The sequence below is a fragment of the Bos javanicus genome, chromosome 18 (genome assembly GCF_032452875.1).
Source record: "Bos javanicus breed banteng chromosome 18, ARS-OSU_banteng_1.0, whole genome shotgun sequence".
In the NCBI taxonomy this organism is placed as follows: domain Eukaryota; kingdom Metazoa; phylum Chordata; class Mammalia; order Artiodactyla; family Bovidae; genus Bos; species Bos javanicus.
In genome coordinates this window covers 30,190,664-30,213,684 of record NC_083885.1, presented here as the reverse complement: position 1 = coordinate 30,213,684, position 23,021 = coordinate 30,190,664, and the positions used below count along the sequence as shown (strand labels likewise).

At 39.8% G+C, this 23,021-nt stretch overlaps 1 long non-coding RNA gene and 1 pseudogene across 1 annotated transcript in view; both read left to right on the top strand.

Moving 5' to 3' along the window:
- LOC133229852 (uncharacterized) overlaps positions 1 to 23,021 on the top strand; it is a 120,627-nt gene that overhangs the window by 32,700 nt on the left and 64,906 nt on the right. The gene's annotated exons all lie outside the window — the stretch shown is intronic.
- LOC133229901 (flavin reductase (NADPH)-like) lies at positions 2,946 to 3,597 on the top strand (annotated as a pseudogene).

The window sequence follows — 23,021 nt, the reverse complement described above, 5'->3', positions numbered from 1 at the left end:
CAGCCATTTACAGTCAGTAAGCCTAATGAACATGATTGAAGACTCATGTGTTTATGCTGATTTTACTTCCTCTGCAACATCTACAGGTTTTAAAAATAACCCTTCCATCTTTTCATTGAGAGTGCTATGCTAATTATTATGCAGGTTTATCACATGCTTAAATAGCATCAGCGGTGAAAGCTCATAAAATGTTTATTAAGAAATATAGAAGTATTGAAAACATTAAAACATTGGCTTCAAACATTAAAATATATTTCTAGGAGCTCTTTGGCCAGGATTTTATTTAAAAGTTTTCAAAGTTTTGTGCTGGGAAAATCCCTAGGCAGTAATTTTATTGTTGGAAGTCATTTAAACTAATATTTGATATTTTACAATCTCTTCATGATCCATTATGATTTGTAGCTTTTGACTATTTTACTGTAAACTCCATTCTCATTAGTAACTGCTGCAATTCCAAAATATACTTTCAGTAATTTAGAAAATGTCTGCAGTAACATTCACTAAAGGCATTTACATTAACATTCCTTATAACATTAAGACAAAGTATGGTCTCTTGAAAATAAATTTAACCAAATGGAGAGGTTTTTGAAAATCAATGTATATATTCTAGGAGTGGACTGTGGAAATAGGTTCTGAGGTCATTACAATGACCCGTAAAATTTTGAAGTACTACTTGGCCAATAGTCTTCATTACTCACACTTTCTATGAATGTGTGAGAAACTGAGGAAAGCAATCCAAAAACAAAGGATTATGTACAACTCTTTATTTAAAAACTCCTGTGTCATTTTTAAAACTCTGTATGTTAGATTTAAAAACTCATTATGTCATTTTCATCAAACTGGCTTAAGGAAAAAGGGATTTATTGGTTATTGTAACTGAAATTTCAGCAGACGTTCTGCCTCCCATCATTGATATGGGGTCTTAGGAAATTATACAAAGTTTGTGACTTACTTTGATAGGCATTCAAAAACTTAAATGGGTTGGTAATTGGAGAATGGGATGAATAGATGGTTGGATGTATGAAAAACCAACTATGGCATAATGCTAATTTTAGAACATTGGTGGCAGGTAATTAGGTGATTTTGGTAAAATAGCTTCATCTTTTCTTTATATATAAAAACATTTCATGACAAAATGTTGTAGAAATTGTTACCACCCTAGTTTCTCCCTCTGGGCTCTCCTTACTGTGTTGGTGTGTCCAAAAAAGTACTAGCCTAAGTGCTTTCAGGTAATTTTGGCAGCAACAGTATGAAGTCATTCCTGTCAGATTCAAAGAAAACATTTTACTGAGTTTGGTTGGCAATGGCCAGATCACATACCCACACCTGAACAAATGACTGGGGTGAGGAGGTTGCAAAGTTCTGATTAGCTAGGAAAGAATCACATGCTCCACTTGTGAAGATGGGCTGAGACTCCTCCCAGAATGTAGGGCTGAGAATTTGAAACAGGGGCTTTGGGTGGCTTAAAATTTCAATTCCTGAAAAATCATTCAAATGTGATATGTAGACCAGCAAATGCATGATGAAATGTAATTCCAGATGTTAGAATGAAAACACCTGCCTAGTCACTAAAAATTATCTATCCTCTTAACAAGTTATGTGTTGTAATGCAAATTAATATAATCGTAGGCATTTTCACTTGCTTTTGGAAGGCAGTGGTGCTCCTAGAAAAGCTGCAGTAGATGAAAACAAGAGTATTCCAAGATTTTTGTGTATAAACACTGGCTCAGAGAAGGAAAAAAGAATGCAGTGAAACACGGTTGGGTTCACTGAATTTATGTAACAACTAAGCCGATTATTCCTAAACATCTTTATCTCTCGTCTGCTCTTCAGTGAACACTCTTCTTAAAGTTTTGTTTTTAGAAATAGAGCCTGACTCCCAAGTACCACTCAGGTGTGCAGAAAGGTTTTTTGACAAGACTTCTAGGATGAAAATTTATGTTGGAAAGTTGTAGCTTCATAATTCCTACAGTACTGGCTGACCAACTTACAATCTTTGACATCAGTTACCACAACAAATAAAATATAACCTGAATTCCTGAAAAAGAAATGTGGCTGACTCTCTGTTATAAGATACAGGTTTGAATCAAGATTAACTTGGGCAAAAAAGCTAAAAGTAAGTATTCTGATTTTAATGAAAGTTGTACCTCAGATGATTATTAGGAAATCAAGGAAATTTTGTATAGAGGTTATAGAACCTCGTATGGAACTATATTATGTTACTTTAGGTATACAACACACGTGCATGGTAAGACACTTCAGTTGTGTCTGACGCTTTGCGAACCTATGGACCATAGTCCGTCAGACTCCTCTGTCCATGGGATTCTCCGGGTAAGAATACTGGAGTGGGTTGTTGTGCCCTTCTCCAGGGGGTCTTCCCAACTCAGGGATCAAACCTGTGTCTCTTATTCCTGTGTTGGCAGACAGATTCTTTACCACTATCGCCACCTGGAAACAGGTGTGCATTAAATATAGATACAGATGTGAATAAAGATATAGATACAGATAGGCAAAGAAATTGACATTCTAAGCCTTGAAGTATAAAGAGTTAATTTAGTTGTTTCATTGATATTGGGATTTGTGTTGACATTTTAATCATGAATTATGCCTCTGCATCAGTCCTGTGAACAAGCCTTGATAAATAAATTTAACCTCATTTTGCAAATGAAGAAACTGAAGCCTTGCAAGTTGCAGTATCTTGCTGAATTCTACTACCACTAGTATAGAGTAGTAAGCTGGATTTAAACTAAAATCTGAATAATTTAGGGGATCAAAAGACTATGGACATAGGTTGTAGGTATTTCATTAAAGAAAATCACCCCAATTTTCAATATATACAACAGATTTTCTCTGACACCAAATGGAAAATTAATCTGAAGAAGAGTCCAAGTCAATTATTGTGTGTCTTTTGACTCCAAGGCCTCGCACCCCCATGACCCTGAAGCATGGCTGTTAAGAAGATTGCCCTCTTTGGCGCCATGGGAGGACCGGGCTCACCACCTCGTCAGGTGGTGCAGGTAGGCTCTGAGATGATAGTGCTGGTGTGGAACACCTCCTCCAGGCTGCCTGCAGAGGGTCCCAGCCAGCCCACGTGATAGAGGGTGGTGTCCAGCAGGTGGCTGACATGGCTAGACTGAGGCTGGAAAGAACGCCATCATCACGCCGCTGGGCACCAGCAGTGATCTCGGTCCTGCCACAGTGATATCTGAGGGTGCCTGGAACATTGTGGGGCCATAAGGGCCCATGACATGGACCTTGGCCTTCCTACTGTGGGACCCATGCAAGGTGCCCCCAAGACTGCAGGACATGACCAATGACCACAGTCGGATGCACAAGATACCACAGGAGTCAGCCTGAGTTTCATGGCTATGATGCTGCCACCTGAAGGAGAACAGCTGCTGAGTGGGGCCCCTACTCAGTGACCCTGGATGAATGAGGGCCCTCAAGGTCATCTCCAAACATGAATTGGGCCATTTCAGGCTGTGCTGACTCACTGCCAATGAGCACAATGGGAACAGCAACTGCTACTCCTACCAGTACCAACTCTTTCTTGCAGGACAGCACCCAATCAGTCTTGAACCAAGAGCTTCAAATTAAAAAAAAAGAAAAGAAGAGACCCAAAATGCAGTTAGTACCTTCCTTTTGTAACTAGTACCTAGACAAAGCAAACTCTTAAATCTCATGCTATTCAGTAGCCCCAGAAATATAATATCTATTGATAATAGATTTTGCCAATTTATTACAGTCAATTTATCACCATGATTGATGATATTAAATGTGGTATCCCATGCATTAAATGAGCCCTCCAGATGATCAGAATGAAGCCTGTGGGAGGAGGAACACACTCTATTAGTTATCTTTTTCTGACACAGTGCTGGCATCAATATCTTCAGAGTATTTGCTGCCATGCACGGCTTCGCTTCATCTGCACCAAAACACTTGTTTTTCTTTCTTTATGCTCAGTTTGGTTCTTAGTTCAGCTAGACATTTTTTTTTTCTTTCTTCCCCAGCAATAGACATCAGTGGATTGGTTACAGAATTAAGTCTCAGAAGCACAAGTACAATACTTTTTCATTGAATCCACAAGACAGAAATATTCATAGCAGTTAATAGATTTCTCCAAATTTTACATGTAGTCTGGCTCTGATCCACACAGTCAAAGGCTTTCCTGTAATTAGTAAAGCAGAAGTAGATGCTTTTTCTGGAATTCCATTGCTTCCTCTATGATCCAGGGAATGTTGGCGATTTGATCTCTGGTTCCTCTGCTTTTTTTAAACCCAGCTTGTACATCTAGATATTCTCGGTTCACGTACTGTTGAAGCCTAGCTTGAAGGATTTTGAGCATAGCCTTACTAGCATGTGAAATGAGCACAATTTCTGGTAGTTTGAACATTGTTTTGGCACTTCCCTTTTTTGGGATTGGAATGAAAACTGATCTTTTCCATTCCTGTGGCCACTGCTGAGTTTTCCAAATTTTCCAAATTTGCTGACATATTGAGTGCAACACTTTAACTGGTGCTGGAGAAGACACTTGAGAGTTTCTTGGACTGCAAGGAGAACAAACCAGTCAATCCTAAAGGAAATCAATCCTGACTATTCATTGGAAGGACTGATGCTGAAGCTGAAGCTCCAATACATTGGCTACCTGATGCAAAGAGACAACTCATTTGGAAAAGACCATGATGCTGGGAAAGATTGAAGGCAAAAGGAGAAGAGGGTGGCAGAGGATGAGATGGTTGGAAGGCATCACCAATTCAATGGAAATTAATTTGAGAAAACTCCAGGAGATAGTGAAGGACAGGGAAGCCTGGCATAGTGCAGGCCATAGGGTCACAGAGTCAGACACTACTAAGGGACTGAAAACAAAGTCTGGCTGTGACCACTCTTTATAGTCATACTTGGTCACTTAGATTTAGGATGCAGCCCTCAGGCAAAATTTGAAGAAGCAATACATGTTTTTTGTTCTCAATTTTGCCTTGCTCCAGCAACACACTTTCTCAACTGTTTCATTTCAAATGAGTTTTAACTAAGGGCCCTTTTCTATATGCAGACAATGGAAGAGCAGATGGCACTTTTTCCAGTGTATCTTAGCCAAGATTCCACTCTGGAAACACAGGCAGTTCTTGTTCAATAGCCCTTAAAAAAATTGGTACAGTTCATCTCACTTGATTTCATGTCAACTATGACTTAGAAAAGCCTTGAACACAAGTTCATTTTTCATTTTTGGTAATAGTGACCACTGAGTTCTAACTTTACACTAGGTTTTTAACATTCTTTATGTCAAATGTGACTGGAAATCTACTAAGTAGACACTCTTAATACCTCCATTTTATTTTCCTCTCAGTCTCATTATTTAGCTTCAAAGAGATTGAAAAAAAACAAAAACAAAAAACCCTAGATTCTAATTGATCTCTTAATGATTAAGTGAGCTCAGACAAATACATATTTTACTTTGAAATCTTTGCAATGGGGATATATGACAAGAATTAGGAAAAGCCAAAACATCAAGCTAATACTTCTGTTTTCCCTTCTTTTACCCAAAGCAGATATTGTTAATCATGTACTGCACTCTTTCTCTCCTAATAGTACTTAAAGACACATAGCTCTTTGGGAAGTTATTCTTACTTTACAGACCTTGAAAAGTTAGATAACATATATTTACATACCCAATACTTGGCTACCTTAGACATCTCTTCCAAAATCTCACATTCTGGATTTCAAGGTATGTCTGCCTCTTAGCTTGTTTACTAATTGAAATCTGTCATTATATATGAAGGGGCTTCTCTGGTGGCTTAGACAGTAAGGAATCTACTTGCAAAGCAGGAGACCCAGGTTCAATCCCTAGGTTGAGAAGATGCCCTGGAGAAGGGAATCACTACCCACCCCATTATTCTTGCCTGGAAAATCTCATGGACAGAGAAACCCGGCAGACTACTGTCCATGGGGTCGCAAAAACGTTGGCCATGAATTCCGTCAAATGTCTTTCACCTGTCTTGTCACTGTGATGGGTGTTTAAGTTGTGTGTGTGCCAAGTTACTCAGTTGTGACTGACTCTTTGTGACGCTGTGGGCTGTAGCCCACCAGGCTCCTCTGTCCATGAGGATTCGCCAGACAAGAATAATGGAGGAGGGTTGCCGTGCCCTCCTCCAGGGGATCCTCCTGACCCAGTGATCGAACCCAGATCTTTTTATGTCTCTTGCGTTGGCAGGTGGGTTCTTTATCACTACCACCATGCAAAAGTCAATAAAAGTCTCTTGCCTCAAAGGTATATCTAGTTATGACTTTCTTTAAACAGCTTATTTTCATTAAGGCAGGAGCATGCTTGAATTTACTCTTTAAATTTATGTGAGGAGAGAAAAATCTTTGCTCATTTGAATTTTGAAGCATATATTTCCTCAGTGAAAGATTTTCATGAAGGCAGACACAGCAGGCAGAACCGCTGCCCCAAAAGATATTTTTGACTTCACCCCTCATGTCAAGCATGACTGAAGTGAAGACCTTCATGCTTGCAGCTACATTTTTTTTTTTTTTCTGCTAACAGTCTTTCTCCTTAAGTACTGTGACTGCGTATCTCCATTTCCTGCCTTAAGGATTCTGAAAGCATCCATCTGTCCCTCTGCTTCATTCCCTATTCACTGTGCCCTTAACACTACCACCAAACTTGGTCAATTTATAGCAGAATTGCATAGAATCCACGCTCAGAATAGTCCCTGCAATTGAGTGACAAAAGGCTAAATTAGTTCATCTCTTGTTTCTCTGTTTGGCTTAAACCCAGAAGTTTTCTGGGTACCCAGAATCTCAGGAATAAGGTCCTAGAACTGAAACCCAACCCAAGGGCGGTGCTTAGCAAAAATATGGGGTTGCCAAAGCTTAGTTCAGGCTTAGCAAAAAGCTGTCAAGACAAAGGTCATTTGGAAGAGTTAGAGATGAGAGACAAAAAAAACCTATTGGAGTGGGACAGATGCTTGAGAGTAGTTGAAGCAGTAGGTGATGGGAAGAAATCCAGTCAGGCGAACAAAATATTAAGTAGGTGGCAAAAGAGGATATAGCAACAGCAGCCAGCGTGGTAAGCAAAAGGAAAAACTTTTGGTAAGTCACTTACTGTATTTATTGAGCTTGTATGTTTTCATTTTTTCCTACTGTATGGTAAGCTCCTTTAGGGCAAGAGGTATTAATATATCTAGTCCACTTTTAAACTCTATTGCTATGAATTAAATTTCTATTACTATGTTCCCATGTAAATGCTTCATAGATGTTTGATAAATTTACATAAGAAATAAATGAATGGTTGGATTCCATCATTAAACCATCTTCAGACTCCCATATTTCCTTCTTTATATTATCTTTCAAGTTTTTACCACTTCAATAATTTTAGGATTTCCTTTTCATGAAGCTTATTTTACTCTTTAAATTTTGTGTAAAAAGGATTATTTTTATTATGAGAATGATAAAGAAAATTAACATAGTCTATGTATCAGGGCAACCTAATACAAATACTAATACAAAAACAAATGGTCAGAGGAATATTTTAAGATTAAAATTAACAAAATGAATGGGAGATTGTGAAAGATGAATGGTGGCAAATGCTGAGAAGCACAGCATTATGTTATCAAAGTACTCAGACTTGTGACTTATTATCCAATGCCAAATGTTAACTGCAAAGATGCCAAAGTATTTAAAAATATGGCACATTTAAAGGCCAGTCTTATCTATATTACTTGGGCACATTTAAAAAAATTATCAGTTATTTTCAAAATCTCAAGGGCCATTAATGCATTTAAAATGTATTAAGGAAGTGGCTTGGAACAGTGACTTTGACAGTTTATAAGACGTCTTATAACTGGGGATATATAATAATTTTTCTTTAACACACACAAAAGGCTTCGAATAAATTGCCTTGTCCAGTGGCTAGAATACAGTGAAAGTGAAAGTGGCTCAGTCATGTCTGGCTCTTTGTGAGCCCCTGGGACAGTACAGTCCATGGGATTCTCCAAGTCAGAATACTGGAGTGGGTAGCCTTTCCATTCTCCAAGGAATCTTCCCAACACAGGGATTGAACCCAGGTCTCCCTCACTGCAGGTGGATTCTTTACCAGCTGACTCACAAAGGAAGCCCAAGAATACTGGAATGGATAGCCTATCCCTTCTCCAGTGGGTCTTCCCAACCCAGGAATCAAATGGGGGTCTCTTCCACTGCAGGCAGATTCTTTACCAGCTGAACTATGGTCGGTATTCTGCATCTTTTTAGATATTCAAGAATGTAGATATTCAGGAGTTACAGGTAGATGCCTTGGAAAGTGGTTGAAACCGTTAATGTTAACATAATGATCAGGTGTGGAGTTCAAAAGCAGACCTCCAAACTTGAGGAAGATAGTCCCCAAAATTACACAGGAATATAGCATCCTACCTGAGTATATAAATGAAGCAGTACCCTGTCCTGTGGCAACCCACTCCAGTGTTCTTGCCTGGAGAATCCCAGGGACGGTGGAGCCTGGTGGGCTGCCGTCTATGGGGTTGCACAGAATCGGACACACCTAAAGTGACTTAGCAGTAGCAGCAGCACCCTAAATTTATGGTTATTGACACTGGAGGATTGGATTAGAAGATAAATATTCATTTCATACCAAATTGCAAAAATACAGTGCCCTATGATTAGGTTTCCTAGAAATAATTAGGAGAGAGCCTGATTGCCATGTAAAGGGCCAAGTCCAAGAATTTATGAATAGGAGTATTTTTTTAGTCACTCTTTAAATTTATTTGTAAATGAAGGATGATTACAGTATTGTGCTGGTTTCCGCCACACATCAACATGGACCACCCATAGGTACACATGTGTCCCCTCCCTCGTGAGCCTCCCTCCCACCTACCCTTTCCCATGCTTCTAGGTTGTTACAGAGCCCTGATTTGAATCCCTGGGTCATACAGCAAATTCCCACTGGCTCTTTATTTTACATATTTTAGTATATATGTTTCCATACTCCTCTCCCCATTCATCCCACCCTCCTTCCTATCCACCCCTTGTGTCCATAAGTTTATTCTTTATGTTGTGTCTCCATTGCTGCCCTGCAAATAGGTTCATCAGTATCATCTTTCTAGATTTCATATATATATAGATATAGATATACAATATTTGTTTTTCTCCTTGTGACTTACTTCACTCTGTGTAATAAGCTCTAGTTTCATCCACCTCATTAGCACTTGCTCAAATACATTTGAATAGGAGAATCTTTGAAAGTGAAAATCACTTAGTTGTGTCCGACTCTTTGTGACCCCATGGAATTAGTCCATGGAATTCTTCAGGCCAGAATACTGGAGTGGGTAGCTGTTCCCTTCTCCAGGGGATCTTCCCAACCCAGGGATCAAACCCAGGTCTCCTGCATTGCAGACAGATTTTTTACCAGCTGAGCCACTAGGGAAGCCCAGGAGAATCTTTAGCAACATAAAATTAAGCTGTCAAAACACATTGGTATACAGAATTGATTCCTCTGGATTCCAGTTCAGAAGAATAAACGTTATATCTAATTAAGTCTGCACAATAATTCTGTGAGTATCTCCATTTTAGAGCTAAAGAAACTGACTTATACACCAAAGGAAACACAGTGGCTTAAGAATCCCGTAGTTCCATCTATTCATTATGTACCTGTAATTATGTCCCTTTCTCTCTGCATTTCATTATTCCCATCTGTAAATGGAAGAAAAATAAAATTCACATCTCAAAAAAGTATTCATCCTGATCTATCACTAAATATAGGACTAGGAGTACACGCAGAAAAGGGAAAGAGAGAAATGGATGATTCAATATAATAATTGTATCCCGCAATTAATTGGTTATAAATGTAAGTTCCCTGTATAAAAACAAGTTTAATGTTGGAATTTTGAAAACTAAAATCCTGTTTCTATCTTTTTCTTCAAGTAAATCCACACACAAATGCTGGGGATTTAGTATAGACCATACAACACAAGTTTGCTCTTGCCCCCTGCTGAAAATTTGCTTCATTTCTGATCTTGTCTGCAGTCTGTACCATTTATCTCAGTGACAGCAAAAGAAACTTGGGATTAGCTATTAACCAGTAAACAGTATAGCCCCCAAGCTTCTTGGCAGTGCCACCTGGAAATACAAATAATCACAGACTCCCTAGAGTAGGAGACCATGTCCTTGGTCAATGAGGTGAGAAGAGGACAGAGGGTAATGAGCAGACCGCCTTTTATTCCCCTGCTGTTCTAATGTGAAGCCAGGTTAAGGACATAGGACACATTTTAGAGATTAGTTATACTTAAAATTATAACAGCCAATAAGATTTAATGCTTAAATTAGGCCCATATCATTTATTAATTTATTCATTCATCCATTCAGTCATTTGAAAAAATATCTACTGAGCACCTTCTTTGTGTCAAGTTTGGTCAACAGCCACGAAGGACACAGAAACAAATAGGGTTTCTGGCTTCAAGAAGCTCATACCATAGAAGGGCTATGCACAGTAAACATTTATCCATTTTTTCACAAATAGTTTTGTGTGCCTAATAAATCATAAATGGTCAGTGTACAAGCTCTGAACAAAAGAGAGCACGTGGAGTTTGGAGTATGAATTCCTACCTAATGAAGCTATCAGTTTGTGGAATGTTATGAGGAGTCTACAGTGGTTTTCCATCAGCTCCTTTCAGTTCAGTTGCTCAGTCGTGTCCGATTCTTTGTGACCCCATAAATCGCAGCACGCCAGTCCTCCCTGTCCATCACCAACTCCCGGAGTTCACCCAAACTCATGTCCACTGAGTCAATGATGCCATCCAGCCATCTCATCCTCTGTCGTCCCCTTCTCCTCCTGCCCCCAATCCCTCCCAGCATCAGGGTCTTTTCCAATGAGTCAACTCTTTGCATGAGGTGGCCAAAGTATTGGAGTTTCAGCTTCCGCTTGTCAAATTCATCCTCATCCTCAGAGCCTTGGCTTTTGCTGTCCCCCTTATCTGGATTGCCATTCCTCACCTCTTCATGTGATTGGCTCTTCTCTCATATTTAGATCTCAATGCAAATCTTACCTTCTCAGGGATTAGATTCCTGGCCAGCCAATGCAAAGCAAACTTTGCCTCTTCCCTTGATTTTTCTCATTAAACTTGGTTTCCTTGTTTTCAAAGCATTTAATATAAAAAGTGTCATGTTTATGTATTTTTTGTCAGTTTATTTATATGTGTTCCCTATAAATACATGTTGCTTGAATGGATGGCTTGAATAAATGAATAATTCAATGAGGACGTGGGAAAGGAGCATCTTATCCTGCCTATGAGAGAAAGGAAGACCTCACGCAAAAGAGTGTCATCTTCCATGAGAAAAAGTTATGTTAAACCAGAAACTGGCCAAAGTAGAGGTATTTCCAGGCTATAGAAGCACAATGTTCAAAGGCATCACATACGAGGCAGTGTGTGTCAAGGTGTCAAGTGTCCCTGGACTTGTGATTATATGTTTGGAAGTGACAAAGGAGGCTGGATAGAAGGCAGTGGGAAGACCATGACGACACCAATTTGCTAAGCAGCCTGGACTTCCTCCTGAGAAGAACAGGGAGACATCGAATCATTTTAAATGAGGTAGCACAAACACAAGACTTGCATTTCACAACAACTGATGTAGTAGTAAGAGGAGTTTCCTAGGTGGCACTAGTGGTTAAGAACCCACCTGCCAATGCAGAAGACATAAGAGATGAGAGTTCGATCCCTGGGTTGGGAAGATCTCCTGGAGGAGGGCATGGCATCCCATTGCAGTATTCTTGCCTGGAGAATCCCATGGATAGAGGAGCCTGGTGGGCAATGGTCCATAGCGTCTCAAAGAGTCAAACACGACTGAAGCCACTTAGTATGCCTTCATGCAAGGAGAGGTATGTTGCTAGAAGGTAAACATGCAACAGGTGACTTTAAGTCTCTTTAAATTGTACTTGAAGCTAATGCCAAGGGAATGAATTAAAACTCTAGAATGGTGGAGATAAGAAAATGTGAATTCATTTATTAAGAATGTAGATATTATGTCAAATGGTAACATTGTGGGAGTGAAAGAAAATAATGATGACCACAATTCTACCTGGAGTATTGTGTAGTCATTTGGGACATTATAGTTCATAAGCCATGGGATTAGAGTAAGTGAAAGAAAGCAGATATTGGGATTGGGGAAAAGAAATTATTCAGTAGAAACTTGCTCTCTTTCCAGTGGCCTTGGGATATTAAAAAGAAACTGGCATACATTTATCAAAACTGTAGAGAGTTCATATTTGGAATTAAATTTGGAGTGAGTATGATAATTCAGTTTACCCATTGAAAGACAAAATAGATTCTCAGGGTGCTTTAAATCTCAAACTGTCCCTTAAGTATGATGGCAATACATTCTTATTACCTAAAGATTCTTATCACTTAATTTATCACTATTTTAGAAAAGGTCTGGTTAGGTCAATTTATCTCTAATTCTGAAAGTCAGTAATTGAGTAGGAATTTTATTTCTGCGTCAACAATCATCATATGAAGGATTGACTAAAAATATACTTATCAGTGGAAATTATAAGGGCTATGGCAACAGGCAAACCTGGGTTTAAACTGTGCTTCTCTTTCTGTCACTAGATAGATCTTCTTGGACAGGTTTGTTTGTTTTTTCCTTTTAAACTCCTCTGTGCATGTATTTTTTTCATTTTAGCACGAGAGATAGTAATGAATTTAGAGTATTGGTACAGGAAACCCTGATAGCATATATATGGCCTGATGCAGAGTGAGATAGTCAATAATGATTCTTAATTAATTTCATGATCATAATGATGTCATCATGTGGTTCAGACCAAAATCTTCTTTGGAATAATAAAAGTCAGCTCTTCTGGCTTTTAACAACAGCATAGCAGGGCGTTTCTATTCCAGTCCTCATTCACAGAGATGGGCCCTTTGCCTTTTGCAAAAGGGAATGCCAGAATGAAAAGGCTGAATGACTTTTATTTTCCTATTTCTGTATAGCACGAATGGTGTAATGTTATCAGTAGAGATAATACTGCCTGTAAATAGCCCTGAGTGAATTTGGTTGGCAAAATCGCGGGTGAAGATTGACAGGATCTTAAACAGCAGTAGTCAGGGAGGCCGGGGCTGGAGTATTGACAGCGGGTGATTTCGTGAGTAATGAAGAAGGTTATATGATTAAGTTTCCCAAAGCGTGCAGCGCCTGCCGTGAGCACTTGCTGCCGATCACCACCCTTCTGTGCTGCTGACTAGCCTCACTGCTTTCCAGGCAGGATCAATAGGATTAGAGGATTTGCACAGAAAGCTTGCCTGTGGCTTCTTGTTAAGGGTGTAGGGTGCCTTATAGCTCTCCTCTCTGGCGGTTTGCAAGCATTCCATGTATTAATCGCATACAGAGTCATCTTTTGGCTCTACTTTATGACTGTTTTTCTTCTATTACTTTTTTTTTTTTTTTAGAACTTCAGACTTACCTTTACCCCCCCTAAAAATAAGATAATGCCCAAGACAGCACCCAATATGGCCAAATCCTATGCATTCTTCTTCAAGGCATAGCTCTTTTTCACCTCCACCAGGGAGCCTTGAGGTCTTGGTTAGAATGACACATTGTGTTCCTAATTCTTTGTACATTTGCCACCTGGCAAATCACCTGCCCATACTTGTTTTCCTCACTAGATTGTTAACTTCTCTGACAACAGTTGTGTTTTATTAATCTTTGTAACCTCTCTACCTGATTATATATATCCCATAGTATATGTTCAATGAGCATTTGCTCATTTTTTAAACCATATGCTAAATACTGTAAATGAAATTAATTTATTCATTGGTGAAAGAAGAAATATCTCAGTACCAACCCCATGGAGTTGTTGTGAAGATAAAGTAAGCTTCAGAGAGGTTTTTAAAAACAGGAGCTAATGACAGAGGTAAGCAGTGAGACCAGTATTCAAATATCAGATCAGATCAGATCAGATCAGTAGCTCAGTCATGTCCGACTCTTTGCGACCCCATGAATCGCAGCACGCCAGGCCTCCCTGTCCATCACCAACACCCAGAGTTCACTGAGACTCACGTCCATCGAATCAGTGATGCCATCCAGCCATCTCATCCTCTGTAGTCCCATTCTCCTCCTGCCCCCAATCCCTCCCAGCATCAGGGTCTTTTCCAATGAATCAACTCTTCCCATGAGGTGGCCAAAGTACTGGAGTTTCAGCTTTAGCATCATTCCTTCCAAAGAAATCCCAAGACTGATCTCCCTTAGAATGGACTGGTTGGATCTCCTTGCAGTCCAAGGGACTCTCAAGAGTCTGCTCCAACACCACAGTTCAAAAGCATCAATCCTTCGGCACTCAGCCTTCTTCACAGTCCAACTCTCACATCCATACATGACCACAGGAAAAACCATAGCCTTGACTAGACAAACTTTTTTTGGCAAAGTAATGTCTCTGCTTTTGAATATGCTATCTAGGTTGGTCATAACTTTCCTTCCAAGGGTAAGCGTCTTTTAATTTCATGGCTGCAGTCACTCATCTGTAGTAATTTTGGAGCCCAGAAAAATAAAGTCTGATACTGTTTCCACTGTTTCCCCATCTATTTCCCATGAAGTGGTGGGACCAGATGCCATGATCTTCGTTTTCTGAATGTTGAGCTTTAAGCCAACTTTTTCACTCTCCTCTTTCACTTTCATCAAGAGGCTTTTGAGTTCCTCTTCACTTTCTGCCATAAGGGTGGTGTCATCTGCATATCTGAGGTTATTGATATTTCTCCCAGCAATCTTGATTCCAGCTTGTGCTTCTTCCAGCACAGTGTTTCTCATGATGTACTCTGCGTATAAGTTAAATAAACAGGGTGACAATATACAGCCTTGACGAACTCCTTTTCCTATTTGGAACCAGTCTGTTGTTCCACGTCCAGTTCTAACTGTTGCTTCCTGACCTGCATACAAATTTCTCAAGAGGCAGGTCAGGCGGTCTGGTATTCCCATCTCTTTCAGAATTTTCCACAGTTTATTGTGATCCACACAGTCAAAGGCTTTGGCATAGTCAATAAAGCAGAAATAGATGTTTTTCTGGAACTCTCTTACTTTTTCTATGATCCAGCGGATGTTGGCAATTTGATCTCTGGTTCCTCTGCCTTTTCTAAAACCACCTTGAACATCTGGAAGTTCACGGTTCACATATTGCTGAAGCCTGGCTTGGAGAATTTTGAGAATTACTTTACTAGCATGTGAGATGAGTGCAATTGTGCTGTAGTTTGAGCATTCTTTGGCATTGCCTTTCTTTGGGATTGGAATGAAAACTGACCTTTTCCAGTCCTGTGGCCACTGCTGAGTTTTCAAATTTGCTGGTATATTTAGTGCAGCACTTTCACAGCATCATCAGCTCCACTGGAATTCCATCACCTCCACTCGCTTTGCTCGTAGTGATGCTTTCTAAGGCCCACTTGACTTCACATTCCAGGATGTCTGGCTCTAGGTCAGTGATCACACCATCGTGATTATCTGGGTCGTGAAGATCTGGGTCTTGTGAATTCAAAGTCTGTACAATTGACCATTTTCTTCTAATCTTTCTGAAAAAGCCACATTGCATGACTTAAGTATAATACATTTATATATTTTTAAATCTTCTTTTTAAAATATTTAAAACAGTCCGCATTACACTCCTCTGAGACCTAATTTACCTACCTCTGAATTAGGTAAATAGCTGTTCTTCTGCACGCCTGTAAAGGTCAATGACTTGTCCCATGGTTAAGTAAACCAGAAGACAAGGCAAGTTGAGAAAAGATGAGTGACTGTGAATTAGTCTAATCATTCCATCTCATTCTTCCTCTGCCTGGGAAAAGGCTGTCTTCATATAAACACGGCACTGGTAGTGTTAGGGGAAGCACGCTGATTGAAACCGCCCACCCTGACCAGGCACCACAGTAACCATTTGCATGAGTTGTTTTATGACAGGAGATCCTGATAAGGAATAGGGAACTAATAAGCCACCACCAACCGGAAGAGTTCTTGAAAGGTCTAAAGGAGACACTGCGTGTCTGTCCACTTCCCAGAATCCCTCTCACCAGCATCCATCTTGGCTGAGTGATGCGTGCACCACCAGGAAAGACTCTGAATTAGAATGATTGGCCAAAGATCACCCGTAAACTAGCCCATCACCATAAAACCTGAGATGCGGCAGAGCAGTTCTCCTGGGTTCCCTTACCCTACTGTTCTCCACCCTGGTGCCCTTTCTCAATAAAATCTCTTGCTTTGTCAGCACATGTGTCTCCTCGGACAACTCATTTCCGAGTGTTAGACAAGAGCCCAGTTTCGGGCCCTGGAAGTGGTCCCACTTCCTGAAACAATAGCAGATATGTGTCAGTGTCTCAAATTGCATTCCCCTCTTTCTTGCATATCCCCAGGTATTGATGTTCATTATGCTTAGGCATCGTGGGCCAAGTCTGATTACTCTCACAACATCCCTTCCCCAGATAGTCCAAATTCAGCAACCCAGTTGCCTGCATTTTCTCTGGATGCTTGCTGAGCCTTCCACTGTCTTCTTAAGTGCCTGGCAGGTAATCACAGGTAGAGAGAGATGAAAATAATGTTTGTTTGTTTGTTTTTTTAACTCATACACCTATATTATTTTAAAGCTTCAGTCTTAGAGAGGGAGGAAAGTACACTTAAGCATTTATAATTCAGCAGACAGGGCTTATCTGGTGGCTCACTGGTAAAGAATCCACCTGCCAATGTAGGAGATGCGGGTTCGATGCCTGGGTCAGGAAGATCCCCTGGAGAAGGAAATGGCAACCCACTCCAGTATTCTTGCCTGGAGAATTCCATGGACAGAGGAGCCTGGTGCTACAGTCCATGGAGCTGCAAGTCAGACATGACTAAGCAGCTAAACAACAAAAATCCAGCAGACAACCCTCATCACACACCCCAATCTATTTTATGCATTGTATTTCCTATGTTTGTTCCAAGGAAAAGAGTTTCTGCATAACTGTGTCCAATATTTGTATCAGATTGATCAGTTAATTAGCAATGGCAAACATTTACTATGAGAGATTAAATGAATTTTATAAGCAAATCCCTCTTATTAACATTACAGGTTTATAATAAATACACAACCAAACCTATCTCTTCTGAAATTGTTTTGGCTTAATGAAACAGTGTCTGTCACAACTCCGAAAATTCTGTAATATCCAAATTAATGTGTAAACAAGATCCAGTATTTTTATTTTGTCAACTATAAAAAATCAGTATTTAACTCACAGAAACATTTAGAAAACAGTATTTGCTGCAACAAAGTCTGTTGTATTCATTTGTATTCTAGACCTCCAAGGCAAGGTCTAGAAAGTGCCTAATATTTATTTGTATGTATGCGTGTTTGAATATTTGCATTTTGTAGGGAAAGAAGTAGTTACTGAATAATATATAACATAAATAAGTATACAAATAATGTTTCATATTTTAAAATAAATAAAAATTAATGAATGGAGAATTAATGTAGACATATGATGATATAGAAGGCCGTTTGACCTGATAATGTGATATTTGAGCAGACATCCAAGTGAATTGAGGAATGTGGGCCATGAAACTATTTGGAGAAATATTTCTTATGGTAAACACTGAAATAAATAAAGTTGGAGGTAGATATTTAGAGAAGAGAGAGAAAGTGTGAGTCTGAAGTGATACGCTTTCATTTTCTCTTTTATTTAAGTAGAATTGTCATGTAGGTCATCTAGTGTGTACTCTTCAGAAGTAGGGATGGTTACCGGCTCTCCTCCTCCCTCCTCTCCCCAACCCCTGACATAGTTAGGGAACATTGTTCTGGACTGCTTTAGTGCTGGTGGGCTTAACCAAGTGAGAAGAACTTGATTGGTCTCTGACAGAGGAAAAGGACTGTGTTAGAACTGGGTCTGTGTCCATTTCTAGAGCATACAGTCAAATGAAATATTGAATTCTACCAGAGGTCATGGATACTAAGTGCTGTGCTTAGTCACTCAGTCATGTCCAACTCTTTGTGACCCCATGGACTGCAGGCTGCCCAGGCTCCTCTGTCCATGGGGATTCTCCAGGCAAGAATACTGGAGTGGGTTGCCATGTCCTCTTCCAGCATGGATAATATAGTGGGACTATATTGCGGAATTCAACTCCTATTGAATTCTTTTTACTTTCACTTGTAGAGTTGCATATAACGTATGATATCTATCAATTCAACATAAAGTTGACTTTTGAGAAAAGCGAATTAGAACTGTACAGGTCCACTTATAGACAGATGTGGTTTTTTTTTTAATAGTAAATGTTACAGTACTGCCCAGTCTGTGGTTGGTTGAATCCACAGATATGGAGGAGGCATGAATACAGAGGGCCTACTATGGGTTACATGTGGATTAACCCTCGTGTCTGGCAAGGGTCAACTGTATAATCATGTTTTGTTTTAATGAACTTACATGTAATTGCTTATAAGTAAAATTATTTTCAGTGTTGGTGATTGTCTACTACACAGGGTTAATAGCATCCTTCCAAGATTTATGTCCTTTTGCAAACCTCAGAGTGTAACCTTATTTGAAAATAGGGTGTTTGTAGATATGATTTAGTTAATATGAGGTCATACTGGACTAGGATGGGCCTTTAATCCAACAAGACTTATAAGAAGAGTAAAAGAGTCACAGGCTCACGTGTTGGTGTGGAGTCAGAGACTGGAATTACATAGCTGCATGCCAGGGAGCGTTAGGAATTGTCAGCAGTCACTGGAAGCTAGAAGAGAAGCATGGGCAGATCCCCCGCTGACATGTGAAGAAGGAAACAAACTTACCCAAACCTTGATTTCGAGCTTCTTTCCTTCTAAACTGTGAAAGACTGTGTTTCTGTTGTGTTGTGACTCCCACATTTGTGGTACTTTTTTACAGTGGCACTGAGAAACAAATATTCTATTACCGGGTCTTAGGCTAGCTGTCTTCACCAGGACTATTTCGTATGGTGTGTTGTTCCCACCCATATACAAAAGTATAAAGTTATATGCATGCTATTTATTTAACAAATGTTGGACACCTATCATAATCTTCGCAGTCAGCTAGGTGTTAGGAATACAGGTGTGAATGAGAGAAATGAAGTAATGCCCCTATGGAGATTGATTATACAGTAATGTTTACCCATTCTTGTTACAGTAGTAGATTGCAGGACTTTTGACTTTGGAATGCAGAAAACTGGAAGACAAGAAGGAGCTTGGCAAGAATTATTAAAAACCACATGAAAGTATCAGGATTATATAGAGTACAATGGCTTCCTATACAAATAAATATTTATAATTAAACTAATAACCCAGAACTCAATAATGGTAGGATTCTGACAAAAAAAAATTTATTTCCTCATCCTTAGTTTAGTTCAGTTGCTCAGTCGTGTCGACTCTTTGCAACCCCATGGACTGCAGCACACCAGGCCTCCCTGTCCATCACCAACTCCTGAAGTTTACTCAAATTTATGTCCACTGAGGCAGTGATGCCATCCAACCATCTCATCCTCTGTCATCCCCTTCTCCTCCTGCCCTCAATCTTTCCCAGCAATCAGGGTCTTTACCAATGAGTCAGTTCTTCACATCAGGTGGCCAAAGTATTGGAATTTCAGCTTCAGCATCAATCCATCCAATGAATATTTAGGACTGATTTCTTTTAGGATGGACTGGTTGGATCTCCTTGCAGTCCAAGGAACTCTCAAGAGTCTTCTCCAACACCACACTTCAAAGCATCAATTATTCGGCACTCAGCTTTCTTTATAGTCTAACTCTCACATCCATACATGACCACTGGAAAAACCATAGCCTTGCATACTAGTAAAGAATTGCTGAAAATTCTCCAAGCCAGGCTTCAGCAATATGTGAACTGTGAACTTCCTGATGTTCAAGCTGGTTTTAGAAAAGGCAGAGGAACCAGAGATCAAATTGCCAACATCCACTGGATCATCGAAAAGCAAGTGAGTTCCAGAAAAACATCTATTTCTGCTTTATTGACTATACCAAAGCCTTTGACTGTGTGTATCACAATAAACTGTGGAAAATTCTGAAAGAGATGGGAATACCAGACCACCTGACCTGCCTCTTGAGAAAGCTATATGCAGGTCAGGAAGCAACAGTTAGAACTGGACATGGAACAACAGACTGGTTCCAAATAGGAAAAGGAGTAAGTCAAGTCTGTATATTGTTACCCTGCTTATTTAACTTATATGCAGAGTACATCATGAGAAACACTGTGCTGGAAGAAGCACAAGCTGGAATCAAGATTGCCGGGAGAAATATCAATAACCTCAGATATGCAGATGACACCACCCTTATGGCAGAAAGTGAAGAGGAACTCAAAAGCCTCTTGATGAAAGTGAAAGAGGAGAGTGAAAAAGTTGGCTTAAAGCTCAAAATTCAGAAAATGAAGATCATGGCATCCGGTCCATCACTTCATGGGAAATAGATGGGGAAACAGTGGAAACAGTGTCAGACTTTATTTTGGGGGGCTCCAAAATCACTGCGGATGGTGACTGGAGCCATGAAATTAAAGACGCTTACCCTTGGAAGGAAAGTTATGACCAACCTAGATAGCATATTCAAAAGCAGAGACATTACTTTGCCAACAAAGGTCCGTCTAGTCAAGGCTATGGTTTTTCCTGTGGTCATGTATGGATGTGTGAGTTGGACTGTGAAGAAGGCTGAGACCTGTGAAGAAGGCTGAGCGCCGAAGAATTGATGCTTTTGAACTGTGGTGTTGGAGCAGACTCTTGAGAGTCCCTTGGACTGCAAGGAGATCCAACCAGTCCATTCTGAAGATCAGCCCCAGGATTTCTTTGGAAGGAATGATGCTAAAGCTGAAACTCCAGTACTTTGGCCACCTCATGCAAAGAGTTGACTCATTGGAAAAGACTCTGATGCTGGGAGGGATTGGGGGCAGGAGGAGAAGGGGATGACAGAGGATGAGATGGCTGGATGGCATCACTGACTTGATGGACGTGAGTCTCAGTGAACTCCAGGAGTTGGTGATGAACAGGGAGGCCTGGCATGCTGCGATTCATGGGGTCGCAAAGAGTCAGACAAGACTGAGCGACTGAACTGAACTGAACTGACCAGATGGACCTTTATTGGCAAAGTAATATCTCTGCCTTTTAATATGCTGTCTAGTTTGGTCATAATTTTCCTTCCAAGTAGTAAGCATCTTTTATTTTCATGGCTGCAATCACCATCTGCAGTGATTTTGCAGAGCCCAAAAATAAAGACAGCTACTGTTTCCACTGTTTCCCCATCTATTTCCCATGAAGTGATGGGACCAGGTGCCATGATCTTCGTTTTCTGAATGTTGAGCTTTAAGCCAACCTTTTTCACTCTCCTCTTTCACTTTCATCAAGAGGCTTTTGAGTTCCTCTTCACTTTCTGCCATAAGGGTGATGTCATCTGCATATTTAAGGTTATTGATATTTCTCCCAGCAATCTTTATTTCAGCTTGTGTTTCCTCCAGCCCAGCGTTTCTCATGATGTACTCTGCATATAAATTAAATAAGCAGGGTGACAATATACAGCCTTGACGTACTCCTTTTCCTATTTGGAACCAGTCTGTTGTTCCATGTCCAGTTCTAACTGTTGCTTCCTGACCTGCATATAGCTTTCTCAAGAGGCAGGTCAGGTGGTCTGGTATTCCCATCTCTTTCAGAATTTTCCACGGTTTATTGTGATACACACAGTCAAAGGCTTTGGCATAGTCAATAAAGCAGAAATAGATGTTTTTCTGGAACTCTCTTGCTTTTTCCATGATCCAGTGGATGTTGGCAATTTGATCTCTGGTTCCTGTGCCTTTTCTAAGACCAGTTTGAACATCTCGAAGTTCACGGTTCACATATTGCTGAAGCCTGGCTTGGAGAATTTTGAGAATTACTTTACTAGTGTGTGAGATGAGTGCAATTGTGCTGTAGTTTGAGCATTCTTTGGCATTGCCTTTCTTTGGGATTGGAATGAAAACTGACCTTTTCCAGTCCTGTGGCCACTGCTGAGTTTTCCAGATTTGCTGGCATAATGAGTGCAGCACTTTCACAGCATCATCTTTCAGGATTTGAAATAGCTCCACTGGAATTCCATCACCTCCGCTAGCTTTGTTCGTAGTGATGCTTTCTAAGGCCCACTTGACTTCACATTCCAGGATGTCTGGCTCTAGGTGAGTGATCACACCATCATGATTATCTTGGTCGTGAAGATCTTTTTTGTACAGTTCTTCTGTGTATTCTTGCCACCTGTTCTTAATATCTTCTGCTTCTGTTAGGTCCATACCGTTTCTGTCCTTTATTGAGCCCATCTTTGCATGAAATGTTCCCTTGGTATCTCTAATTTTCTTGAAGAGATCTCTAGTCTTTCCCATTTTACTCTTTTTGTCTGTTTCTTTGCACTGGTCACTGAGGAAGGCTTTCTTATCTCTCCTTGTTATTCTTTGGAACTCTGCATTCACTCTGTCTATAATTCTGTTTTCCATTTATGTTGGACACTTTCATTCTCACCTCCATTTTGTTTAATAATAATTTTTATCTTTCCTCCTTCCTTTTATTTCACTGTGATATATCGAATCTAATTTACTCAAATATATTTTATTCTACTTCTCTTCTGCTGGATCTATGCTGTGGCTTAATTTGTGCTTGTAAATCTTAGTTTTTATTGGTTTATTTGCCTCTTTTCTTCATAGAATTTTTTTTGTTTGTTTTTATTCTTTCTTTTTTAAAAGTTTAAGTCAAACATGCTAGTCTACAGTCTTTTTGTTGCTATAAAAAATAGTTGTATTATCTAATATTCTTGAGATACTAATCCTCCCATATGTTATATCTGTTTATCCTCATTTGTGGCAGATGGTTATCTCATCTGTTTTGTAATGAGAGAGTGTGTGCTCATCTATACAGGGCTTTTTCAGTGAGAACAACCTAAACTTTTTAAGAGTGAACTTTAAGTGAGGTTTACATTTGTTTTATCAGGCATCCTAAAATTATCACCAATCTATGACCATGTTTTATGCTAATTTCTTAACTCCTGCATCCTGTACCATATGGGCAGTATA